Genomic DNA, 27,743 nt, shown 5'->3' with positions numbered 1-27,743 from the left:
CATAAAGAGGAAAGCAACCAAGGAAGAAATGTGAGCCATACTCAGTGGAAAGAAGGATGGGGGTGTGGCTCACTCCCAAGAACCTCATCGTTATTACTTTTATTATTGCTTTCTTTTAAAAATGAAAGCATTGTGGCCCATGCTCTGCCTTCTGAGAAACCCATCAAGGCAAAGTTGATGGGGGTTAAGTATGACTTAGCACAGTGCCAAACCACCTAGAACCCAGGGCTGGCCATGACAGAGGGAGGAGAGGAGCAGGAGGTCGCTTCTGTGCTAGCTGTGGCTTTTAATAATCTGCTCAGTTACTTTGAGTCCCCCTTTGGCATTTTTTCAGTGTATATGGGGACTATCACATGAATCTAGGGAGGAGAGTGGGCCTTTGACACTGGGCCAGATCAATCCCTGCACACACACACAAAGTGGTAGAAATCATCAGGGAGCTCTTAGCATATTGTCCTCCGTAGACTCTGAGTCAGGATATCCACCAGGCCTTGCTGATCAATAGGGCTGTGTGGACTCTACGGACCCAGTGGTGCCTGTGATATTCTATAACCACTGAGCTGCTGGCCTGTGTCAACTCTTCACAATACACACAAGGTCCAAATAGCTTCAATTAAGCTCTCCAGAGAGCAGGGGCCTGCACCCAGGAGCCTATGGGATTCTAGAAACAGAAGAAAACCAATAATGTCAGAGGTTCAGAATGGTCGTCTTCCCCGTGGTACCCTGCTGTCGGCGATGCCTGCCCGAGTATTCTCAGCAGCCTTAGCGTATTCCCTTCATTTTTATGGGTATAAAATTACATCAAGGTCATTTTTAATAACTGTCAATAGGTTGAGAGCAGCCAGCAGCTTTATTGACGCCAACACTGAAGCATTGCAGGAGACACAGAGAGTGCATAGCCTGTCTGGGAACAGCGGTCCACTGGGAAGCAGATGATTATTGATATTGGTAAATTGATATTGATAGCAATTTGATGGGGAGAGTACATCTGGGCCACTGTACAAGACTCTCATGTCAACAGCCTGGAGAACATCAAGGCTGGGTTGCCCAATGGTCTGCACCCTGGAAGTTTCTCTTGTGCATCCAGAGATGGTCCCATGGCTTTCCTTCAGGGTTTTGACAAAGGAGGCTTGGGAGGCACAGCTCCGTGGTAGGTAAGTGACACTGTCTTCTTCCTCTTTGACCCCCACTGTACTGACAAGTGTCTGCACTTCAGTGCACTCTTGAGTTGTTTTCAAATTTGAGATTTTCTTATTCCACCATTTCATAGATATGTTTAAAAGTATTTAATCTCGTACAACAATACCAAGCAACCAGAGCTTCCAGGGACTAAGCCACTACCTAAAGACTATACATGGACTGACCCTGGGCTCCAACCTCATAGGTAACAATGAATATCCTAGTAAGAGCCCTGGGTCCTGCTAAGACTGAACCCCCAGTGAACTAGACTGTTGGGGGGAGGGCGGCAATGGGGGGAGGGTGGGGAGGGGAACACCCATAAGGAATGGGAGGAGGGAGGGGGATGTTTGCCCGGAAACCGGGAAAGGGAATAACACTCGAAATGTATATAAGAAATACTCAAGTTAATTAAAAAAAAAGTATTTAATCTCATCTATCTCTCATTATCTCTTGCTCTATTCCTCCCATTCCCTCTGAATCTCTTCTTCCCAACAAATCTCTCTCTCTCTCTCTCTCTCTCTCTCTCTCTCTCTTTCTCTCTCTCTCGCTCTGTGTGTGTGTGTGTCTGTGTGTGTGTGTGAATATATGTGTCTGTGTGTCTGTGTGTATGCAGGGGGTATCTGTGTGTCTGCGTATATGTATGTGTGTTTGTGTGCATGTGTATATGTGCTTATGTGTGTGTGAATATATATATATGTGTGTGTGTGTGTCTGTATGCAGGGGGTATCTGTGTCTGTGTATATGTATGTGTGAGTGTGTGTATGTGTATATGTGCTTATGTGTATGTGACTATACTCATATGCATGTCTATGTATGTAGGGGGTATCTGTGTGTCTGTGTGCTTGTTTGTGTGTGTCTGTGTATATGTATGTGTGAGTGTGTGTGTGTATGTGTATATATGCTTGTGTGTGTGTGTGTGTGTGTGAGTACCCCATTTAATTTAATTAAGATTTGCATGAACAAGGATGGAGGATTATTTACTTGAACAATAGAAACTTGCCAGAGGCTGCACCACTATGGAATGTGAGTCCCAGTCCCCCAGCAGGTATTTCTCCAGAGCCTCAGGGGCCTCAGAAGCCTATCCCCACCCACAATGGGACATCACTGGTCAGGCTCAGAAAAGGGCATTTCGCAGCACCCCTCCCCATCCTCGAACTCTTCCAATATGTCTGCCCTTCCTCCTGGTGCTCCCTGGGCCTTGAAGTCTTTGCTTGTCGGTGCCCACTCAGTGCTGAGCATTCAACAGTCATTTGCTCAGTGCTTTGATACCCTGTTCACCTTTGCAGTCACTGCTACCCACTGCAGAAAGAATCCATCTGACCAGACTCCCAAGCAGGCTGACGTTCACAGAGGCTTCCACAGCTGTATTTGAGTGGGATCATGGTCCCGTAAGCACCCGTGCACTTATGAGCCCGTGAGTAATGTCAGGAAACTCCACTGAGCTAAATTTGGGTAGAATCATTTCTTTGATCCGATTTAAACTGTAGTTCAACGTAATGATTTCCTTTCAATGGAATACTTCACGGACCAAGAGATCACTCTCCCTAAGATCAGACGGGCTTTCAGGGTAGACCCAACCTGAATGTCAACGGGAAGTGGGAGGAAGGGGAAGATATGGCAGGGCTGGTACTTGTCTTAGTCACCGTTCAATTGCTATTAAGAGACACCATGGCCAAGGAAATTCTAGTTAAGGACTACATTTAATTGGGGCTGGCTTAGAGTTTCACAGGTTTCATTCATTATCGCCTTGGCTGTGAGCATGGTGACATACAGGGCATAGTGCTAGAAAGTAGCTGAGAGTTCTACATCTTGGTCTGTAGCGGAGGGAGGGAGGGAGGGAGGGAGGGAGGGAAGGAGAGACAGACTGGGCCTGGTCCTCCTTCAACAAGGCCACACCTCCTAATCCTTCTCATCTTGTCAAAGAGTTGTACTCCTTGATGACTAAACATTCAAGTAAATGAGCCTATGTGGGTCATTGATTTAAAACAATCATTTTGTTGTTTATTCATGAATTTCCCATCATGCGCCCCAGTCCCACTTGTCCACCCATTATTCTTACAACCTCTCCTTAAAAGAAGAAACACACACACAGACACACACACAGACACACACACACACACACACACACACAGAAACACACAGACACACACACACACAGAAACACACACACACACACACACACAGACACACACACAAACACACAGACACAGACACACACACACACACACACACACACAGAACAAAAATACATTGCATGGAAAGCCATCTCATTATGGAAGCTATAGTGTATCACAGTTTGTCCCACCTACAGTCCTCTGTCCTGCATCCCCACTTGCAAATGTTCATTGCAATGACTCATCCATCTGTTTTGAAGCCTCTGACTTCTGTGACACCATCAATATTAGACCCTCACGAGGACTCCTGGTTATCCTGTTGAGGCCCTGTATCATGGGGATCCTGCAGCTTTGGATGACACAGATTTGGGGGTGGGTTAGACCTAAGGGATAGCTGAGCTCCTCAGCCTGCAGATTTATCGGTACCAACAGGATGAGCTGTCCAGCACTGCCCAAGCTTGTCCACCCAGTGCTGGCATTGGCAGGAAGCAGGGCCAGAGAGCTCTCTTGCTCTCATGCCTTCAGGCCAGCTCACCTGCACTTATACCTCCAGGCCTAGCTCCACTTCTGCCCTGTCAAAGCACAGGACACACTTTCCCAAGTGCTACAGCCTGTATGGCATTGGTCCAGCTCTCCTACTCTCATACCCTCAGGGCTGGCTTACCCATACCTTTGCCACCATGCTGTCTGAGTGAGGTGGAGGGCCCATACTCCCGAGTGCCGTTGTCTATATTGCCACTGGTGAGAGCTGGGGCCAACTCTCCAGATAACTGCAGATGGTGAGGGGTAGAATCAGTTCTGCATAGCCCCTGGGCATGTGCATGGTCCCCAGCAGCTGCCCTGGTCAGGGATGTGCCCATGTTAATTCTATAGTGGTGATGTGAGCCTCAGACATCCACACGGACCCCTGCCTCTGCATGACCAGTGTAGAGGGCAAACTTGATAATCAGCTCAGATCACACACATATAGCAGGTTCAGAATGTGTAGAGCATTGAGACAGAGGAGGTGGACTGGGGCCTGAGAGGGAGCCACAGGCCTGAAGGCAGATGTCATGGAATCTAGTGTTACTGATGACCATACTGTGCTGTGGACACATTAGGTCATGGAACCGAACTCCAAATTTGACTTCTACAGCATGTGAATTACATCTCAGTAAGCAAATGATCCTGAGCACGTGGTGCAGAAGCGTGAGACACCCTGTTCTTTACCTCAGTGTTAGGGTTCGGATTTAGTAAATCGGGGAATTAGCACTCCTGCCATTATGACTTGTATTTCTAATTCTGTAAATTCAGAGCAAGATAAGATAACTAGGCTGAGAAAATGTGTGTGCTCTAGACCCAGTTGAAAGCGGCTAATGCAAAGTATTTGCCAACGAGGAGGCTGGCGTTATGCACCCACACTGGGGCGGGGGGCATTTCTATCGCCTACACCACAGGGGGAGCATGACGCAACCACCTGGCAAGCAAGCTCCTCCATGAGCAAGGACAGGATGGCTCCTGGGGATGGCCTTCTAACTCTTCTCTGACAGAGTCACACACTAATTGTGACTGCTGATTGTGTACCTCAGATTCTTCTTTCTCACCTGATTCTGCATTCCTCACAAACCCACATAAAACTTAGCCTTCTATAGAGTTTACTGGTGAGACTATTGGCGAATGCCTGTCTTAAGCCATTTTCTTTCCAGAAACTGTGTAAAGCATAAAAGGCTGTGTCCCTTTGCCTTCTGGAACATACCCCTGGAAGCTTCATCACTCTGGGGTATTGATAGATATTTAGGCTGTGGAGAGGCTCACGGGTTCACTGGAATGGGAGCTACTTGCAAACCTGATCCGATAGGAAACTGTATCTCAAAATGGAAGTAGCAGAGGTTCCAAGGCTATGGTGATGGGTAAATGAAAATGCCAAGTGCAAGTCTCAATGTTCTAATGTGAAGACCCCACATGCTGTCATGTGACTTTGTGGGACAGCCTGAACAAATGTCCATTCACCCTAGATGGAGCCCCAAAAGTGAATAGAAGAAATGATTCCTCACAAGACTACTTTGGTGAACTAGGGAGTTAATTGAAATCAAAAGTCAAGAAGCTGTACTTACAGGACTTTAGATGACCCAAAGATAGCTGCATTAGTGGAAAGTCAACCCAACATATGTGATGACTGAGCAAAGCTGCATCTTTGCTATACAACTTGCAAGCAGCTCCATTGAAAGTCTTCTTTCAACAATTTACTGCATATATAAACTTCAGTTTGGCATGGGTCTTGTAAATTTCAGGACTTTTCTGAGCTTTGTATGTTCTCTTTGTATCCTGACTCTTACATACTTCACTGTTCTGTCCCCAAAAATATGTTCCAATTTGGAAGAAATAGTGACACACTGGGGCTGGAAGGGTATGGGGAAAGGTCAGGATTGTTGCTTGAGAGAGGAATAAACTCTGGTTTTGCCTGGTGGTGTTCTGAATCATCAACATGTCACTTCAACTGTCAAATGCAGTGAAATTTGGGTGTTGTCCTTGAGTTCCAACCAAGTGCCTGGTTGTTTATAGATAGATGGGGATTGAATAACAGAACACAAGGCAGCAGTGAGTAGGTAAATTGAGCTCTGACTACATATAAATTCTCCTAATTCTCCTGAAGTTACTGATGGCAAAATGCAGGCCATGAACCATTAGACCTCACCACATCACCAAGAGCAACACCACAGACACATAGATATCAGTTCTTGCCAATTGCAGTCTTCACTTTATCAGCTCAAGAAAGTAGTGATGGTGGGGGAGCTCAGCACATCCCTGTCCTAGCACAGAGTCATAGCAGGGAGCTCAGAACTTCCCTATCCTAGCATAGAGTCATGGTGGGGAGCTCAGCACTTCCCTAGCCTACCATAGAGTCATGGTGGGGTAGCTCAGAGCTTCTCTGTCCTAGTATACATCCTCCAGGAATAGATCTTAAGAACTTGGCTTGGAAAGAACTTTACTTAGTGAAGATGTTCTTTTTGAGACCTCTTGACAATAATGTTTAATTACAGTTCTAGGTCCAAGGGGGTGGGCATAAAGGACGAGCGACGGCAAGTTAGATCCCTAGCAACTCTGATCTTGAGACTCTAGTCACTTCCTGTGAGTTTCCTGACACTCACTTCAGCATCACCACATTTAACACGGAACGGAAGGGAGTAAGGGGCAACAGGAGCAAGGGGGATGGACGAACAAGTCGGTGACCAGATGCCAGATACCTCTTCTCTGATGTGGGTTCAACAGCGTGAGACACAAAAACAACCTGTTCTGCCAAGGCCACTGAGCATATTCCTCCTTAAAAAGAAAATATCTCGAATAATACATTCCAAATTATTTCCTCGTGCATGTCCATATGCGTAATAAATGGATATTTTAGTTCCTATCTAATTATCTAGATTGGTGCAGTTCTCTCTCTTTTTTTTTAAATGCCAGTTTTAATTGCAAAAGTGCTGCCGGCTTCAGATTTTAATTGCAATTTGCAAATGGTTAGACTGACAGTGCTCCATTACAAAGGAGAAAAAAAATCATTTTAATAGCAGAAGTACTTCCTTGCTACAGATTCAATTTCATTTTTACAAGATACCGGGTCATCCAGCATCATTACAAGCAGTAAAAAGGCTGGTGAGAATATCTGAGGTGCTGGCTGGGTCAGGGTAGCATGGCCTGTGCCTGGAGGTGAGGGTGTGGGGGGGGCTGCCTGGAGAGCAGCTTCTGTTCTAATCCAGGAGATCAAGAAGTTGGAGAAGCCCCCAAAAGCTTCCAATGTCCACTCCTGTGCCAGTGTACCCTCAGTAGGCATCCTTCCCTACGAACCCATTATCTACCTGTTCCCTTTATCAATGGCTCTGTGATAGGGTGCAGGGTGATATCAGTGTTTGTAACCTTAGGAACAATGCAAAGCAAACTGCTTCTAGGGAAGTGTCCCCTCCTCCCCAGCCCAGATCTCCACCACAGGTCATTGTTGTTTCCTTCTAAGCCCAGATAAGAGTTTTCACAGGAAGCCAATGGCTTTTCTCTTACAGGATGCTATCAGCTCGTAGGTGCAAGTCTTCACAGGGATTATCTTACTCTTGATAGCTATAGGTACATAAATTCAGGAGGCGCTCTTCCCAGACGGCAGCATCCTAGCAACACTAGCAGCTTTGATTGGTCAAGGCTAGCTACTGGTAAAGCCATAGACACTGAAGGAGATCTGTTGGGTGGAAAAGTGACCAAGATGCTTTCCCCTTTGATGTGAGCCTCTAGCACTATGCAGCGGGAGTGGCACTGTACCTACTATGAGTCACTGTGTTCCAGCTCTGTGTCCAGATTTGGCACGTGCTACGTGGTGACATAGCCTTACAGCGGGGCTCCTGCTTGGTGTCCATCCTTGGCCATTGCAGCTGGAAGGATAGTGTCAGGTCAAACGAGGGTGGAGAGAGGAAGTAACCTTCTTTCCAGTGCAGGTCCTGTGTGCTTAGGACCATTCCAGAGCTCTGCAAGGCTGTCATTTAAACAAAACTCAGTTCCATTCTTTACATTCTACTCTTAGAACTGTGTTGATTTCTTCCCTGTTGTTGTTATTTATTTACTAACTTATTTTACAGAAAAGTAAGTTACAAGGTAAATAGTATATAGTCCGTTAGACAAAACAGTTCATATATATAACATCATATGTAGCAGTGTGTAACTGAATGATAGGAACCCCTTCCCCAGAGCACATGGCTAGCAAGTTCATAGGAACACTGGAGCATGGTGCTTCCACACTACATGAGGTGCCAAAACATTAGCAGGGCACACAACCGGTGCAAACGCTGTCCACGCAGCAAGTGTGTCACTGGCCAATTTACCTCAATGTGGTACGTGGCTACGTAACACTCTGTAGGCTGGAGGAAGGGCACACGCGCTGCAGCACACGAGTGAAATAATCGGAATGCGAGTGTATATTTCACTTTATAATATTATCAGATTCATTTGACATTATAATAACCATGAAGCTTTTATGATTTTTTTAATCGAGGCAGAAGAACAAAGGCTCAGGTGCCGGCAGCGACTGCTCTTTGTATTTTAAATAAACGAAAAGCGTTTCACTCAGAATAAAACGATTGTCTCATTCCCCCGGGGCAAATTTTGAAAATATATAAATATTTATGGAGATAAATGTGTGTAAACTGTGGAGACTAAGTCTGGCAGCTCAAGTGCGCTTTCATCCCGACTTCCGTGATCCGCTCCGAGGACGCGCTATCGTTACCCATCAGCTACGACAGTGATGGTGTGTTGAAAGGGCATTTTTCATACATTTATCTCAGGGCATTATTAATAGAAGCTCACAGTTAAATGCTTGCTCTTTTGTGCATACCAAATAAGACAGAGTCATATACCCCTTGTTCATGGAGGTTACGGATAAGAGGCTGTGAACATCTTAAGGGATCAGAAGAGGGTTTGGGGGCACAGAGGACCCGAGAGCAGGAAGTTCCATATGTCCCGATGTCTGATTGCCTGTGGCCCCAAGACAGTCACACCACGGCAGACAGCACAGGTCACTGCTGATGGCTGATCCACATGCTAGGGTAAAATTGCCCTGAGTAAAATCAATTAGACAGCATCATGTCAGACTCTGTGGTTCCGCCGTGTGTTGGTTATAAGTTTCAGGGCGCTGTGGCAGTTTTTTATGGCAACAGAACCTTGGAGCTCAATGCACGCGTCTCCACCCAGGGACACACGTGGGACTCTAAAAGGAGGCATGGAGCAGCTGACCTCACCGTGAATACTTTCCCTCCACCCTGAAGCAGGAAAGAGCACCAGGAAGGTTGTCCATTGCCTCCTGAGGATAGTGTGGATAATAGAAAGGGAAAGATAGTTTGACATGTAAATTTCTGAGAAAGAAGCTACAGCCAGCAATTTAAGTTTGGTTAAGAAAATCCCACAAAGGGCTGGAGAAATGGCTCAGCCATTAAAGGCTGGGCTCACAACCAAAAACATAAGAAAAACCCCACAAGAACAGGATAGAAGGGGTGCTGAGACCTGACTGTTGGTGTAAGTCTAAAAATGATTTTGTTTATCAGGGACAATTTAAGGGCACTGACACCAGCACAGACGCAGTGAAGTCACCACGCCTATTTAGCATAAAGTTGGATATTTGAGAATATATGCACATGTACATATGCATGCACTTGTGTACACATGTGAGATTCTGCCCAGGAAGTCCACTAAGGGTCCCTTGTTTCAGGAGATAACATCTTAACAGAAAGAAATGTCTTACTGCCTTTGTATGTAAACACACATGTGCACAAACATGCACATACATGTAAACATATATAGAGAATAAACCTTTCGTACAAACCCCATCAGCTTTTATCTCATCTCAGCCCACAAAGTATCCACACTCAGAGGCCTCGTGCTGAGGTCTGGGGTGGCAGAGTTAGAACAAGAGAAGCCGTGGTTTGGCTGCTCCCACTACCAAGGTAAGCAGGCTCCCTTCATGCAGAACAGAGCTGTGCGGCTTGCATGGCACGTATGAGCGTGCACACATTCAGAAAAGTCTGCCCCGTAGGTATAAGATGGGCCCTAGGAGGAACACAAGTAGCCAGAGATGAGAGAAGTCCCATCAGACTTCATCTGGCCAACCAAGGGGCATCTACACTCAGGACACTGAGATGAGACTCTGTCTTAGGGTTTCTGTTTCTGTGAAGAGACGCCATGACCACGAGAACTAAAACATTTCACTGGAGCTGGCTTGCGGTTCAGAGGTTCAGTCTATTATCATCATGTTGGTAAACATGGAGAGTGCAGGCAGACGTGGTGCTGGAGGAGGAGCTGGGAGTTCTACACCTCGATCTGCAAGAGGCAGTGAGAGAACTGACTTGAGCATCCATGATACCTCAAAGCCCACCTCCACAGTGACGTACTTCCTGTAACAAGGCCACACCCACTTCAACAAAGCTGCACCTTCCACAGGGCCACTCCCCAAGGCCAAGCATTCAAATAAGCGAGTCTTTGGGAGCTAATCCTATTCAAACAACCATAAGTCCCTGAGGCCAGGCTATGACACTGAAGCCCACATTGCATGGGGATATTAAGTATCAGGCGACACTGCCCGTGCCTAGTCAATAGATAGGAGGATGACCCAAGGCTGAGAAGTCACACAGAGTGGCCAGGCAGAAGTCAGCAAGGAAGACTTTCTCCTCCACCCAAGCAGACCTGTCCACCCGACCTCCCCGGAGATCTAGTGATGGAGGACTCCAAGAGTTCCTACACTGATATACTTTGCAGGGTAGGATGGGCAGTCATAAGTCCTCATCCACTGTCAGCATCTATCATTTCCTCAGCTAGAGGCCAGGTTCATTCACAAGCCAGCAGCTCTTCTCCTTGGTGCCTTGTGCTACAGCTTGCCTGGTTTTGCTGTGTCAACATCCTCTGGGCAGAGGGAAAACTGCAGAAGGGTTTAGTTCTTTGAGGAGAGTCCCAGGGCAGAACCAGGCTCACCAGCATGGCTGTCTCTCTCTGTCTCTGTCTCTGTCTCTCTGTCTCTGTCTCTCTCTCGGTCTCTCATGCGCACATGCACGCGCACATGAACACACACACGCACACACCTGATACAGTGTAGGCTCATGCATTCCGTCAATGGTGTGGTTGCAGCCATCCAGCCATGTGACGTCCCTGCAGTGTTCGACTGATGCTGATGAACGAGCCGTCCCGGTGCGAATTCAAACTCTCTGGCACGTCCCTGGAGCTGCCTCCATGCCTCAGCTGTGGAAGACTTAATGAGCTTTGCGAATTTAACGGCAGTGTATTTCTTGTCCTCAAGGAACTGTCAGCTTACACGAGCAGTCTCTGCCTCGACGTCCCTCCATACTCCGATGTTCAGACCATTGAAACCATCGGCTCCTCGGGAGGCAATCAGCAAACCGTCCCCGGTAACGGAGGACTTTATAAGTGCTAATTATTACTTCTGTGAATTATTGTTACATTTTTTTCTCCTCCAAAAGGGTGAAATCAAACAGCATAAGCAGAAAAGAATCGTTTAATGGGCCCCCGGCTGACGCTTCTGAACTTGAACACTGTGCACAGGGAACATTAGCTGTGCTAATTATATGAGGATGCCTCACTGTCTGTTATCTTTCTTCTTCATGTCGCTTCTCTTCCTTGATGAGGACTGGAGGGGTTAACCCCCTCCATCCCACAGTCAAGGAACCTGTAGGCCCTCTGTGTCCTGCGGCGCACGCAAGTCTCAGATTTCATGACGACAGAGGGCCTGGCAGGTCCCAAGGCAATTTCTAACTTAACCGATTACCCTTCTGCTCATCAAAGCGTGAGGAATAAATTCTAAAGGCTCTCAGTGAAAGCACATGTGGGTGATGGAATGAACGGGCGAATTCCCGTATACAGGAGGCGTTTAAAACGGAATAACTAACGAGTTGTGCCCAGTTCCGGTGCCATTTCTGTCCTCTGTAGTCCTTGAAAATGTCCAAAGATTTCTGAGATCATCTCGGCAGGGGGGAGCAAACTTTTGAAGAAGGAAAAATAGTGGGGTGTGACTTTAACAGAGCACTTCTGGAGCAGTGGGTAATAACAGCCGCCATGAGCCAGCAGATACAATCAAGGAGGTGCCCACTGTTGAGGGGATGGGAGGAGCCGTGGGAGGAGCGGTGGGCGGGTCAAGCACATCCACAGGTGCTGGAGAGGAGGGCCATGCTCTCCAATCTCAGATGATACTCCCTTGTCAGCAGAGAAGAAGAAATAAGATGTCCCCGAAGTCTGCTGGCCATTGAAAGCATCCCCAGCAAGGGCCAGCGGTGCTTGTGGGCAGCCTCCAGGCTGGCCCTACACTGGTGACATCACTGGGATCCCCAGAAAACCCCAGGGAACTTCTACTGACTGGTGATTGCATAGAAAACACTGGCTGGTAGCTTAGGATGTGTTCGTGTGAGTGTGTACACATGTGTAAGTGTGTTTCTGTGCATGTAGATGTGTAAGGACTTGCCCACATTGATGAGTGCTAGTAATTAACAAATAACATGACTATGTACACATAAAAATGAGTGGAAAGTGATATTTAATGCCTATGAGTCTACTTATCTTCATTCAGAAAGTTCTATTATTATGTATTTTTATCTATACATGAGGCAAATTTCATGCATTCTCTCACACACACACATACTTATACATGTATAGCTATGTGTACAGTATCTATGTGAGTTTGCCATGCATAACAGCTGAACTATTTCTCTGCACACGTTTGCACACTGATTATGTTCATGATGATCTCATAAACACATGTGCATCATTAACACACGACACTTGATGATATCTCACTAGAGAGAGCAGTGTGGAGCCCTGGTAGAGTACATTCTTGGGCAGAAAGGAAGCACCCGGCAAGGCATGGGGCCATTGTAAATCTGAATGAGTACCCAGCACTGTTGCAGGCTGAAAGGAACAAAAACTTCCCATTCACAGTCATGTCCCTCAAAGACATGGTGTATTCTGCTCAGACAGAAAAACCACCTACACCTTAATGTGTTCATACACTATTCATCTCCCCATCCCTCTCAGATGATTCCTCATGAGGGAAAAAGAAAATACACTATTCAGCACTACAGCATACTGTTAAGCACAAATTAGGAGCATGTCTCCAGAGTGCAGGCACCTGGAGCTTTGTAAAGGCGGAGAGGATCCATTCTTGCCCAGTGGGTGGACTCCCCCCTGTGACTAACACAGGGCACCCATTCACCCCAGAATTATCATTTGCTATTCTGGAGTCTGAAATCAGGGAAGATGACAGGTAAGAGGAATACGACTCCTGACTGGAATACCTCTGTGCAGTGCTGCCTGTGTTTCAGGTAGAGATGGTGTACGGGCTACCAGTGTTTGACAGCACGGCATTCCAAGGCGAACCCAGGTGATGAGTGTGCGGTGCCCCTGGCTTGTCACTGTGCTCTCATGAGTAGTCTCTCAACTGAGGGTGGGGGCTGACAGCAATCACTGGTGTGGGGATGGGTCGCCGAGGCTGTGGATTTGACGGTCAGGGTTCATGTGGCTCACCCCTGAGGTCTCCATTACCCTTCATAAACACCCATGTCGCAGCTGGGAGAACTTCGTGATGTGCACGGAGGTGAGGATGAACTGTTCGTGAAGATGAAGCAATACACGTCCTGAGACTCCGGTTGGGCGAGTGCAGAGAAGAAGCCACTCAGAGACTCTGGACCCATGGAGGACTTGGAGTTCATAGTGCCTCAGGTTAGAGGGTTGTGTTGTTTGTCCCCAACACTACACCATGGCTTTCCAGGTCACCTGTGTCTGGACCCAGGACCACAAACCATGCACATGTAGCTTATGATCTGTATTATTTTCCTTCCTTCTTCCTTCTCCTCCTCTTTTCCTCTTCGTTTTACCCCCTACTTTTTCTTTATCTCCTTCCCTCCTTCCTTCCCTCCCTTTCCTTACCTCCCTCCTTTTCCACCCTCCCTCCCTCCCTCCCTCCTTCCCTCCTTCCTTCCCTCCCTTTCCCTCCTTCCCTCCTTTCCACCCTCCCTCCCTCCCTCCTTGGAGCTAGGAACAGGATGCAGTGTCTCATACATGCTCGGCACATAGCTACCACCAAGCTAAAAGCCAGTCCCAATAATTCACACTTTTAAGGGACCCCAAATGGCTGCCATCAGCTCAGGAGCAAAGTGAAGGGTTCTCATCATTAGAGGGTATGAAAACCTTAAGAGAAGAAAGCTATTCCAACTATCATAACAAATTTCGAGATAGGCATTTTTTAAAGATTATATATATAAAGAGCGAGAATGGGTTTACTTTGCATTTTAGCTAGGACACTTCAAAGAGACGACTTGACGATTAAGAGGAATCCAACGAAGGCCTTGGGATTACATGCCTATGTTTCCACACAAGGTATAAATCCTTTAAGGTCTTTGGGCATGAAATATTTAAAATATGGAGGCAGATGAAGCAAGAGCTGTGTTGGCATGACCTCTGTGTTGGCGTGACCTCTGTGTCGGCATGCAACTGTATCATCCCGCTGAGCCTACCATGCTAAGAAAGAACCCAAGGATACCATGCAGTCACCCACTATAGCTTCTCGGATCCAGATCAACAGATGGTCATGTAGGAATTTGATTGTGTCTCACTTAGGAGACTGAGAATGTACAAGGCCTCCACGGAGGAAAGAGGAGGTGCCTTGCCAGTGACGTGAATGCGGCCATTGCTAACCAGCAAACTGTGCTTTTGTGTTTGGGGAAGGTTAAAACTGCACCAGATGTTTGCCATTTGCAGTGGCTGATTTTCGTGGGATCTGGGCTCGGTTTGAGCTTTCAGGGACACAGACTCGTGTGGTACCGATGACAGGTTAGCAATTTTCCCAACAAGTCACCAGTGGCCACTCTCTTGACAATGTGACACACTTTACGTACTTGCGATTGGTGAGTGTACATGATAATATTAAAGAACAATTACGCTCGGTCTACTCAGCACACCTCGGTTTTCTCAGAGACACGTTCTAAGGATTTTTTTTCTTATGCTACCAAGTGCATATATATATATATATATATATATATATATATATATATTCCAATCTGTGTTTACAATACGCAATTTGTCTAACTCTGCAGTTGGGAAGAAAAACAGAACTCCCAGATCATAGTACACGTTTCTCAAGACACCTTATACGGAATGGTTTCTATATAAATAAGGGTCATTTACCGGGAAGCTATCGGGTCAGGAGTCACATGCAAATCTTACGACGACCTTCACACACAGACAAGCTGTTCAAGATTTTGGTCAGGGGAACCCGGGGTTCATTAAGGCAGACTCCGGGGATCTCTGTGTGAATGTGGAGCGTTGCTCATCAATGAGATATCAGTACTATTGGAAGCTACCCTGTAGGAAATGTGTTTTAATACGCTGTGAGCTGTTAAAACACCCTTTCGGTCTGTTTGACATCAAAAGAAAAGACAAACCAAACAGAACCCCGGTAGCTTCTTCAGAGACTCGCAGCACACTAAGTCTGGAGAGTGTGTGTGCCTACTGTCTTCTCCTCCCAAGGAGCCTAACTGCTTAGGCACCCCTGCCTCAGCCAGGGGCTCAGGGCGGCACCCATTCGGCCTTGCCAGGGGGACACACTGCCATCTAGTGGAGACATCTGGCATCGCATATCAAAGACCTTGATGTCTTCTTGGGGGAGTTGGGGGGCAAGCACTTGGGGTATGCAGGGCCCAAGGAGCCAAAGGCTGCTGCCAGCTTTTGCTCAAGAGACACCAGTGGGCATGGGGATCTATAGCGGACACTCCATGGCTCCACCAGTCCTGCGCTTGCCAGGTGTGAGGCCATTACCTTTGCCCGAGATCTTGAGAACAACAAACCCCACCGGAAGTGTTCGGGGTTCCGGTTGAAGAGTGAAGAGTGAAGATGAATTTGGGGCTCTTGGGGTCTCAATGGATGTGGAAGACCAGAAAGCAATTAGCTATCCACAGGCATGGAAGGCTGTCGCTCAGACCGGCCCGCAGAGACTGAAAGCTTATGAAAACAGACTCTGGATTTGAACACTCCCTGCTGGTCCAGCTTTCCTTCCAAGTCTGAAAAGTGTTGGACAAGCCCTTTCTGTCTCTGCAGATTGGCAGGCCGAGTCTCACCTGTTTCTTAAGCACCTTAAAATGCGAGACCATGATAAAGTTGATGGTGCCTGCACAAACTCTCTACCCTGCAAATGACATAAAAACAAGGAGAAAAAAAAAAAAACCACAACTGAGACTGTCATATTTCAAGTTCATGAGATTATTCATCCTTATTTGTGACAATCTTGCACATGTACATAACGTGCTGTGGTTATATTAGCCCCCACCCCCATCTCCTACCCCTTCCGGTTCTACAGATGCCGTCTTCTCAGCTGGTCGTCTGTCCCTCTGCTTTGTCTGCACAGGTGGGCATCTCACCTGTGCATCCCATCCAGAGACAGCACTTCACGGAACACTTCCCCGTCCTCTGGCTTACACGGCGCGTTCCTCGCGATGTTCCTGGAGCCACGCTATTGCCTCTTCCGGCCTTACTTGCAGAAGCCTCGTTGTGCAATGGGCTATGACTAGGGAAGAGACTCACACCCGGTCAGTATGCTGAGAAGACCTGACGGCTCAGCCCCCATGACTACACAGAACATCTAAAACACACCCTCTAAAGGCCAGGGAGCATCCCTCTTACGTGACTTTCGTGGAGAGTCATTTTAGTATAGTGGAGGGTCTGAGGTTGACCGTCCCTTTTAACGTGTCCAAATTTTCTCAAAAGCATGCGTTGGTGCTAACGTTTTGACATTAAGCATATTGGTTAGCACACACATACAAAAGCGAGCAAGGATGTGTAACTATTCACAAGCACTTCTCACAAATACAGAGATACCGGAAACACAAGATTCTGTGACGTAATGCATACTCTAAATGTATTTAAAGTATAATTCCCTCTTTCTCTCTTCCTCTGGGTTACAGTGAAAGTCAAACTCATTTTTCCAGGGTACAGTGCTATACTACCGTGTGCGATCTGCTTTTGTGGTGGCCTATGGAACACTTGCCCCTGCTCCTGCAAACTCTGTGACCACAGGTTTATGAATTCGTTGGGGTGTGGAACCGTAGTTTCTAGGTTACCTCAGCTCACCAAGGTTTTCAGGTCCCCAGTCCTATGCTTGCAACCATAGAGAGTGTCTTCCAGGGGTTGGAGGTGATGGAAGGTAACATCTGGCCTGCACTCCTCTTCTGTCCCTAAAATACACCCTTTTCACTATTGGGCCAGTGTCCAGTGAGCTTACACAGGAAGCCGCCTTCCTGCTAACCTGTCAGAGAGCCCTGAGTTCGCGGTCCACACCCCAAACCGAGCACATTCTTGGTGTGTTCTGAGCTTTAGTTTCCGACAGAACCCAAGACAAGGAAAAAAAATGCCGTAGATGAAAACTGCAGAAGCCAGCACCTGCTGGGAAGAACCATGAGGGCCTTACCTGCCTCAAGGTGGCTTTTTATCATCAAAGACTTTTAACAATTTGAAGACCTCATTGTAAGAAAACCGGATGTTCATGTCCTAATACTGACATCGCTTCTGCCCTGTGTCTGGGCTCCAAAAATTGTAAGATGATCCCTCTTTTTTTTTTTTTTTTAATTACTGCCCTCTTCTTTTTCTAAATTACTGTCATTTCCCCCAAAACTTTTCACAGCCTCTGAATTTATTCTTTCGAAGACAAACATCCATTCACAGTTTGAAATAAGTGAAAACCAACCTCAGAGTCGCATGATGATTGGAATTGAGATAACTGAGGTCTCTACAGAGCAGAAACATAACAGCAAAGGGATTCCGAATCCACGGGTCCCCGTGGAGCGGCATGGGTGATGGGTGGCTTTTAGGGGTTTATTCGCCTTTCTGCGCCTCTCCTTTGAGTTTTGTTTTGAGTCAGAGTCTGGAGTTAGCCATATGGGCCAGCCTTAATGGGAACTTGCAGCAATCCTCCTACCTGTACCTGTCAGATGCTGGGGTTTCTGTTGCACCAACCCCAACACCCAGCTTTTGACCAGCATTTTCGATCAGGACGCTCATTTCCCAACAGGTGGAGAGTGTTTCCAATGCCCTGATTGTGCCTTTTAGGTCTCTCTCAGAGATTGTCCTGAGAGTTTGAGCACAGTCACACTCTCATTCTGTCAACAACGATAAAAGCAGCCACAGTTTAACACTGTTGCATGAGCTACACTGAGGAGCTTTACTGAGAAAATACCAGAAGCAGTAAGATGGTTGGGAATTCAGCATAATCCTCATGCTCCTCCTATGAGCAGGATTCAGGTCCTGGCCCAGGACTCCCTCTCCCTGCAATGGCTCAGCAGGAAGCCCTGCCTCCCTCCCCCACCCGCTGCACCTCCTCTCTATAGGATGCCCTGCCTTCTCGGGCCCTCATCCCAGCACCAGGTACTGGCAGGGAAGCAGGACCTATTTAGCTGATTGTTATGCACTATGCTGCCAGACCCAAAACATAGAACCTATGGGAATGCAGGGCTCTTGCTACTGTCAAACCATTGTGTAGAAACAGAGCTGTGTGAATTCTAAAAGCCTTGGCCAGGAGTCAGCTCAGTCACTAGCTGCGGACAGAACATAACCCAGACAGGCCATTAAAAACCGCATAAATGTGATGTTTGTGTACTCATCCTGCATGCTTAGTTAAGAGTAAAAATCCAGAGGCCCCCTCACCGCAGAGACTGGCTGCTGGTCGCAGTGTGAGTCTGCTTTCCCTGGAAGATGGTAGCTGGAGGCCCCATTCCTCTCTGACAGGAATGAGTGCTGTCATCAGGGGCTGGGGAATACTGTCTTCCTTCATGCTCCTAAGAATGTGAGGAGAGAGAAGCAGGGCCTCCCTCAGCAAGAGACCCTTCAGCAGCATGTGGTGGTCTCTGAGCCTATCTTTTGTGTGTGTGTGTGTGTGTGTGTAATGTGTATATGTATGTATATGTGTGTATGTGTATGTGTGTTTATGTGTGTTTATGTGTGTGTATGTGTGTATGTATATGTATGTGTATGTGTGTATGTGATATGTATTGTATGTGTGTATGTGTATATGTATTGTATGTGTGTGTATGTGTATGTGTGTGTGAGTGTGTGTGTGTGAGTGTGTGTGTATGTGTATGTGTGTGTGTGTACCTGCGTGTGTATGTGTGTGTGTGTGCCTGTGTGTGTGTATGTGTGTGTGTATGTGTGTCTGTGTGTGTGTATTTGTGTACTCATATTCACGAAGAGGTGTGCCCATGTGTGCACAGCCCACATATAAATGGAGGTCAGTCAGGCTCCAGTCTTCAGACACCTTCCACCGTTTTGTTTGAGATAGGGACTTCCATTGGAAATCCACCGTGAAGGTCAAGGACCTGTCAGAAAACTTTTCTCTGTTTCCGCGTCCATTCAGTCTCACTCACAAGTGTGTGGATGACAGTTGAGTGCTAGCACGCTCGGCTTTCTATGCGGGTTTCGGGGAGCTGAACTCAGGTACTCCTGTTTCCTAGGCAAGCACTTTACTGACTGACCCATCTTCTCAACTGTGATGGGGGTATCTGGGGAGTGCTGTGGAATACCTGAAGTGGCTCCTCACTGCGGGTGGCTTCAATTCTGATGGCAGAGGACAGTGACCTTCCTTTCTAGATGCTCTTGAGACAATCTAGAGGGAGAGATAGTGTCATGACAACCCAAGTCCTCTTTGGTCATGGTGATCAATACTCAGAACCAGAGGCTAGCAAACGTCTTCGGCAAAAGGCCGGATGACAAGAACCCTTGGCTTCCTGACCTTGGGGTTCATATTTTAGCTGCCCACCTCTATAAACAGCTCAGCAGTAGTCCCCACTCCAAAACCACGAGTCCTTAGCTCCTTGCTGAATAACTGGGGAGCAGGACCACAGAGTCCTAAGCTCCTCACTGACTAAGTGGGGAGCAGGACCACAGTGTGAGTTCTCTGCTCATGGCAGTGGGACAGACCATGCTTCGGTGTCTTAATTTTTGCATTAGTAAATCAGATCCCATAGTTGCAAACAAACTGTCACCATCCCCCCCCCCATTCAATTTTACCATAAAGTAAAAAATGGAATATCCTAGATTTCCATCCTTGGGGGTAAGGGAAATGTTTCATTCTTTAACTTTGTGGTACTAAGGAGGGAACCCAGAGACACTTCATGCAGGCAAGTTCTCCCTCCCTGTGCATCATACTCCCCAGCCCTTCAGACATGTTTACGAAAACGTAGGTAGTCATTCCCAAAGGGAGTATGATCTCCCGGAGTTACAGCTATAGGCTGCCCCATGTGGATGTTGGGGACCATAACTTGGTCCTCCGAAAGAGCACCACATACATGCTTTTAACGTCTGGGCCACCTCCCCTGCCCCATATGTTTTTAAATAGAAAAAATGCAAATTCCTTTTTTAAAAAAATTAACACAAATTTCTATCTCTTATGCTCATTTCTATCCTTTTATTATGCGTTAGACATATCTGACATGGGCGTTTTGGTTTAGGAGAGAGAGTGTTCCATTAAATTGTTCTTCCAACAGCTGTGAATGGAATAACGGTTATCATGGGAGTTTCTAAATTTAACAACTGTGGTGAAGGCGAGGAGAAAATCCTCATGCAAGCATTTGAAAAATTGATTCTTGCAATTATCCGTTTAATCAAACGCTTGACCCAAGAAGAGCAAATTTAAGTCATAAAGAAAACGATTTCATTTTTCGGCGAGGGCTGGGAAAACCAGCATTCTCTCTGGTGAATTTGTCTGCTCGGCTTGTGTTCTTGAGTTGACAGCACGGTCACGTGACAGCCAGTGGCAGAGCACTAGGCTGTGATGTTTCTCAATGATTTTGAAACAGAAAATAGCCCAGATGGAAAGTCGAGAAGCCACTCTGATACCCAGCGCAGTGACACCCGTGTTTCCGTGAGGTCAAGCACGAGGTGCAGTGACAGGGACCCCCTGCCACTGTTAAGGACCCTGGGTCACAAGACACAGCAGCTCTACTCAGATATTATCCTTAAAGACAAAGCTGTGCGGCTGAGAGAGTGGTGGTGCTGCACTGGTCTGGAATTCTTACATAAACGTTTGCTCTCCAGCACTGCCAAAGCAGTAAGTAAGTAAAATAAAATAAAATAAAATAAAATAAAATAAAATAAAATAAAATAAAATAAAATAAAATAAACACAGAAATGAAGATACGTCAGGTCATCCCCTTCATTTCAGGGACAACAGTTGAAATGCTGAAGAGGCCAGTGTGTTAACAGGGCCCCAGATAGGTGCGGAGTTGTGACCACATGGCATCCTTAGTGCCATTTATTCTCTGTAGATTCCTGCTTCTTTCCTTCTTCCAGCTCCCTCACGGCTCCTTGAGATTCTGACTACAGATTCTCAACAGCCCTCTCCCAAGCCTTGGCTATGAGAATTGTAACACTGAAAATCATGAGAGTCAAGAAGTCAGGACATCAAGTCAAAGGAAACATGAATTTGTAATACTCCTCTCAAGGCAAAATTGTCATCCCCTTCTTTCCTGGCAGATCCCTGTAGGCTCGTACCAGGCACAGACTGGTGTGTGTGTGTGTGTGTGTGTGTGTGTGTGTGTGTGTGTGTGTGTGTGTGTGTGTATACGTGTGTATCCATGAGTGTGCATGTGAGTGTGTGTATGCATGTGTATATATGTGTGTTGTATATGTGTGTATGTGAATGAGTGTATGCACATGTGTAAATGTGTGCTTGTATGTGAATTTATGTGTATCCATGTATGTGTACGTGAGTGTGCGTGTGTCCAGTTGGAGGAAGTATTAATAGTTTCTTAAACATGAGACAAACAAGATTTAGAATAAGAGAAAGAAAGACTTTTCAGGGTCAGCTATTTTCTCATCTTAGCACGCACACTACTGTACATGTGGTGGTACTTACTTAATGCTTCTAATTAAGTGAAATGCGTTTGCTAATTCTGAATCTTCATTTACTGTAATTGTGGACCTAAACACTCCCAGTAGGATTCCTTCTGAGGCAGTTTTAAATCCACTGTGATTGCGCACATGGTGGCTGCTAGAAGATCCCCCTCCATTCCCTTGCCACGTGGCTGTGTTCACAAGCTGTTGAGAGAGTATCAGTGTCCCCATTTCTGTCTGTCTTGCTCCCTGTCTCTGCTGTCAGTTTTTGATGCATCAAATCAACCATCTCCTTCCGTCATACACGCTGAAGGATCAGTTTGGTCCAAGTCCACCACGCGCATAGATGGCTTGCCGAGTTTGGGGGCGCCCACTGCATGAGTTCTGTTCATTTCGTAAGACTTGTGGGAAATGAGTAGTCTGATGTCTAGGACAGACAGTCACCGTCGGCCACAGAAGTGCCTTTCTTGGAGGTGCCTCTGTTGTTCATGTTTCCCAAGCCCCACTCCTCTCACTCGGGAGAGCAAAGTCCTCTCGAATCTTATGCTTAATTTCCCAATGTTCCCGTAGCTTTTGAAACTCAAAGTCTAGGGACTGGTGACCTCAGATGCAAGAAAAGTTCTTAGGAAGAGATGGCCTGTGTCCACTCGACAAGTCCACCTTGTGATGAAGGAAAACCTCCTCTTAGGGTACGGGAGATACAGAGGAACCCCATTCCAAAGCAACATTACCACGGGACACACAAGGAGCATGCTCAGTGGCTCCCACCACAGGGGAGGGGCAGCTTCGTAGAAGTCAGGTCTAGTGGGAACCTGGGTGGGGCAGCAGTGTGTCAGGAACCCAAGAACCCACGTGCCACCCAACGCGAACACCATGGGTGAAGGGTAAAGTAGCGACAAGAAGGCAGGACACCGCCACCCACAGAGGGAACAAACACGGAGGTTTTGAGCTGGCAATATTTTGAGTGGTTTTACCTAATTTTGAGTTTTATGGTCCACATTTTCTGCAAGAAATACCCATTTCATAAAAAATAAAAGTTTTAAGAAGGGGAAAGAAAAAGAAGTTTTGAAAAAAGAATAATATTGGTGACAACCAAAAAAATAAGTGAAGAAGAAACAGACCATGTAGAATTTGGCCTGTCTCTTGTGAAAATCGTGTTCATAAATTAATTAGCACTGCAAATCAATGGAAGATGGAAACACAGCTTGATAATCATTCTGGATAAGACTCATTCCTTGTTGGGAAGAAAGACAAGGTGGGAGCTTCACCTCTACATCCTGCCCTAAGATGGCTTCCATGTAGATCAAAGGTGACAAGTGGGGGTGCCGGAGAGGGAGATCAGAGGGCAAAGTGCCATGCAAGTGTGAGATCCTGAGTTCGGTCCCCAGAACCTATGCCACAGCTGGGCACCAGGGTGTGCCTGTACCTGAAATCCCGGTCATGGAGAAGCCGAGACGCTCACCACGGGCCAGTCTAGCCCAAGCAGTGAGCTCTGGTTTAGTGTGAGATTCTGTGGCTCAACATAAGACAGAAGAACAGTTGAGGAGGAAACTCGATAGCAAGCTACTTCAAAACCTGGGAGACCCTGAGGAAAACATAAAGCTTGCAAGTGGATATGTTTGTGTGTGTGTTTATATGTGTGTTCATTATAATATATGTTATATGTAACATATAACAATTATATACATATATTAACATATACATATGTACACATATACCAACATCAACATATACATAATATCACATATATCATATACATCATATGCATTATATACGTCAACATATACATCACCAACATATACATACACATACACATACACATACACATACACATACACATACACATACACATACACATACACATACACATACACATACACATACACATACACATATACATATACATATACATATACATATACACATTCATTAAGATAAGAATGGGTCTCTGGCAAAGTGGGGAAAGCATAGTAACAGACAACCCACCACAAAGCCACAGCCAGAGACAGGAACCTCAGCTCAGTGAGCCAATGGCTCAGGATTCAGTACGCCATCTCCATTAGCCAGGAAAACGGGCTGGGAGCTGCGCATGCTGACCCAACAGTGCTATGGAGTCTGTAGAAAATTCACAGCCAAACAGGGAGCATGGAATTTGGTTCTCAAAACTGCCAGCGCTGTTTGGTGCAGTGTCCACCTGAAGGTTTTTGCTGCCCACACTAGCTCTGGTTTAAGTCATGGAGTAGCATGAGAATACTTATTCCTATGAATGCTGATGGTATTCTTAGACCGGAGGCTAGCTCCTTACCTCCTTGTGGTGAAGGAACAGATAGGGAAGTAGGATCCAGGCCCAGAGTCAAAAAAGATCCCCTTGTCATGTGTGAGCTGCAAATGAGTCAAAGGACTCAGTTGTTAAGGAGTTGAAGAAGTGTATCTATATTAATTTTCTATATTAGAAAATAATGTCAATGTATTCCTAATATGTTCTTGTTTCCATCCTTTCTAACCTTAAAGGTTTTCTGTAGTATGCCTACACAATGTTTTAGCATTTTATCCTTATCCGGTCGTACTGTTAACCGGCCATAACAGCAGCTTAACCCTTAGCATTTCCGTGTCCTGTTTGTTTGAAGAACTGCTCCCTGCCCCATGTATTCCTCAGACAACAGTTTTATGGAAAATGACTTTAGGAGCTGCTCACCATCACTTCCCCTGCCATAAAAATAAAGCCACTGTGCTTCAGTTCTCTCCCCAGTCATGCCCCTGGGCCATTTAGACAGAAGTTTCCTCCAGGGTTCATGCTACATGATAGAACTCTCTACTCCTTGGACAATGATTTCAAGAATATAGGACAGTGATTACAGTCCTCTGCTGACTACATGGCCACCTTCTCCAGACTTCCCAGCCAGACTCCCCACAAACCCTTCTCCTTTCAATGAGCCAGTTCTTGTTACATGTAGACCAGGTGCCATACAAAACCAGTGTTCCAGGCAATTCTGAAAAGTCTGCTCATCAGACTTGCCTGGCTGGTATGTTTATGGGTGAAAAAAACTGAAGTTCTGGAAATCCAAAGACCTGAGCTATGCAGAGGAATGGGTCCCTTGCCTGGCCCTGGAACTGTGGTTGGAGATTATATTCAACTCTGATTTTAGCTCTTTTCCTGTGATTATGTTACAGGGATTTTCTTCTGCTTTCTCATTTGTGTTTGACCCAACTCCCCTAAAAACAACAACAGCAACAAACCAACAGGTATTTTGTCTCATGAAAATGGTTTTTTTTCCTATTATTTTTATGTGTCTTTAATTTTAGTGAAACATATGAGTATTTCTGTCTGCTGTATTTTCAATGTGTCTATATTATAATGCATATTTTCTTTCCTTATAGTTAGGCCATGAGGGAAGTCACTCATGTTTTCTTCTAGTGGTTTTATGACATTACTTTTGCACTTAACTCTCTGACACATTTCCAGGGTAGTCTTGTCTTGTGTATGGTGAGAGAAATATAGACCTAAACTTACATTTTGGGGAAGGTTGCAAAGACGGCAAACAGCCACTGATTAAACATTTTAAAAATCAAACATTTTTTTAACAGTATTTAGTGATTACACACTAAATCAGTGTGTGATCAAGGTGGACCTGTTCCTGATTTTTTGATCCATCCTGCTGTTTGGTGAACCCTCTTTCCACAGCCAGCCATCTTCCTTCCCACAGCTACAGCGGCTTTCCATGTGTTAATTTTTTGATGAGTTAATAGCTTATAGGGTTGGTGTCTGTACTAGGTCCTTCTCTTGTCCCTCCCCTCACGCCCCTCTTTTTCAGTTTCCTCAGCTCCTTCCTTGACACTTCTTTTCTTATACATATATCTGCACATCCCAAAGAAAGCACAGCAGTGATTGGTCTTTGAGATGAGACGGAACTCAGACCTTAGCTCAGGCCAGCCTCAGATCCTCAGGGCTCCTCCTGCCAGGTCCAGCTCCCATCTGCTGCTGTTATAGAAGCAGCTTAGCTGTCATTGTTCTTGTTTTACATTAATTGCGGACGTGAAAGTACGGGGCTGGCTTACCCCACCATTGGCTTGTTACCATCTTACTCAGTCCTCAGGGCCTTGCAGACATGGCCTCATCCTGTGTCGGTGATTTGATTCTTCCAGGTGGTAACACTTCTCTCTCCAGATCATGGTAGCCCAGGGTTTCCTTCCCTGTGACTTCACACAGTAGTAGGGTGGATGCCGGGCCTTCTTGATTTCAAATCATGTCCCCAGTGTGTCTATTGAAATGTGATATCAGAGCTGTGTCAGGGAAGGTCCCTCGGGATTATTTCTCTCAGTTCATTAGATCGGGAATAGGTATGAATTTTACATCTAAAATGAAAGATACAAGGTTTTTCTCATTAGCTCTGTTAACAAGGTAGTACACTATGCTAACAGCCTTCCTAACAACGTACCTTTCATATTCTGGGAAGAATGACACTTAGCAAACGATATTTCTCAATTTTATCAGATTTATATCTCATTTTCCTGCTTCCCTAATGAAAATACTTGGGAAACTCTTTGTTCTATACCTTACATCATGGCTTAATTTTATACCATTGCATTGTCTGATCTTACACAATTTAAAACAGAAGACGTCTAGGACTGTCTGGATTTTTTTTTTTTAAAAACTTCTTTCTCTGAATCTGTTATACTTGAATTTTGTATACCTTGCAATAATTAGTTTAGTAAACAGGTTCCTTTTAGATAATTAGCTGTTTTCTCTGCTGGTTCGTAGTTATTTGCAAGATTGGTTTCTTATTTAAAAACAATTTAGATTTATTAAATAATCATGAATACTTTTACTTCCCCATTTCATACAGTTTCTTTTTCTTTTCTTTTTTCTATTTTTGTATCCTGTTGAGCAGATCTGTAATCTGGGCACATCTGTAATTATCTGGACACATATGTAATCAGGACACAACTGTAATTTGTAGTCATATGGACATACATCTGTAACCTGGGCAAATACGTAGTCTGTGGACATCTGTAACCTAGGCACATCTGTAATCATCTGGGCATATCTCTGTCTGGTCACATCTGTAATCACCTGTCATCTGGGAACATCTCTAATCTGGCATATCAGTAAACATCTGGGAACATCTGTAACTTCAATGTTTCTCTGGTGAGAAGAGAGGCAGAGACACCCAGAAGCTCACACAGCTAGTTCTGGATTCTGGTGATTTAGCAATGGCCCTGTGTTGTCCCCAGCTGTGCTGAGCACCTGTCTCTTTCTGGATTGCTTAAATTTCTGGAATGTTACCTTGGTAGGCCCACTGCCTGGACACCCTGACGTCCCCAAAAGTCAATTTTTGACTCCACATATCCCTGTAAGACTTGTGTTGGAGCTCTAGTTTTGTCAACCTCCAAGATTTCTTCAAGAAATCCCTCTTACCAAGAAGTAGGCTCACAAACTGAGCGAAGTCTGATGAACTTGGTACAGTGAGCGACTTACTGAAGGGGGAAGATGAGAAAATGCATTTATGACAGGAATGTACAATATCTAATGAGTTACAGATTTTCTCATTATTCTACCAAAAATTTCCAGACACCCAAGTAGCCCCTCTGATAACTCAGTGGAGTTGGCGTCCATGCTGCATCTCTTCTCAGGTTAGTAAAATAAGAGATGGACTCTGACTCACATTTGGATTCTATCAAAAGCCAATTTCAACACCGCAGGGTAAACCGAGGTGTGGCATAGAGTCAGTGACTGGAGGCTGGTACTAATAGTGGCCAGCAGGGGGTGGGTGCTGATGGCAACATGTGACTAGAGCAAAGGAAAGAAGGGGAGAAAATCACACACACACACACACACTCACACTCACACACACACACACACTCACACACACACACACACTCACACACACACACACACACACACACACACACACACACACACACACACACACACACACACACACACACACACACACACACACACTCACACACTCACACACACACACACACACACACACACACACACTCACACACACACACACACACACACACACACACACACACACACACACACTCACACACATACACACACACACT

This window comes from Rattus rattus, chromosome 15, assembly GCF_011064425.1.
Source record: "Rattus rattus isolate New Zealand chromosome 15, Rrattus_CSIRO_v1, whole genome shotgun sequence".
Lineage (NCBI taxonomy): Eukaryota > Metazoa > Chordata > Mammalia > Rodentia > Muridae > Rattus > Rattus rattus.
This window is presented reverse-complemented; position numbering follows the sequence as displayed.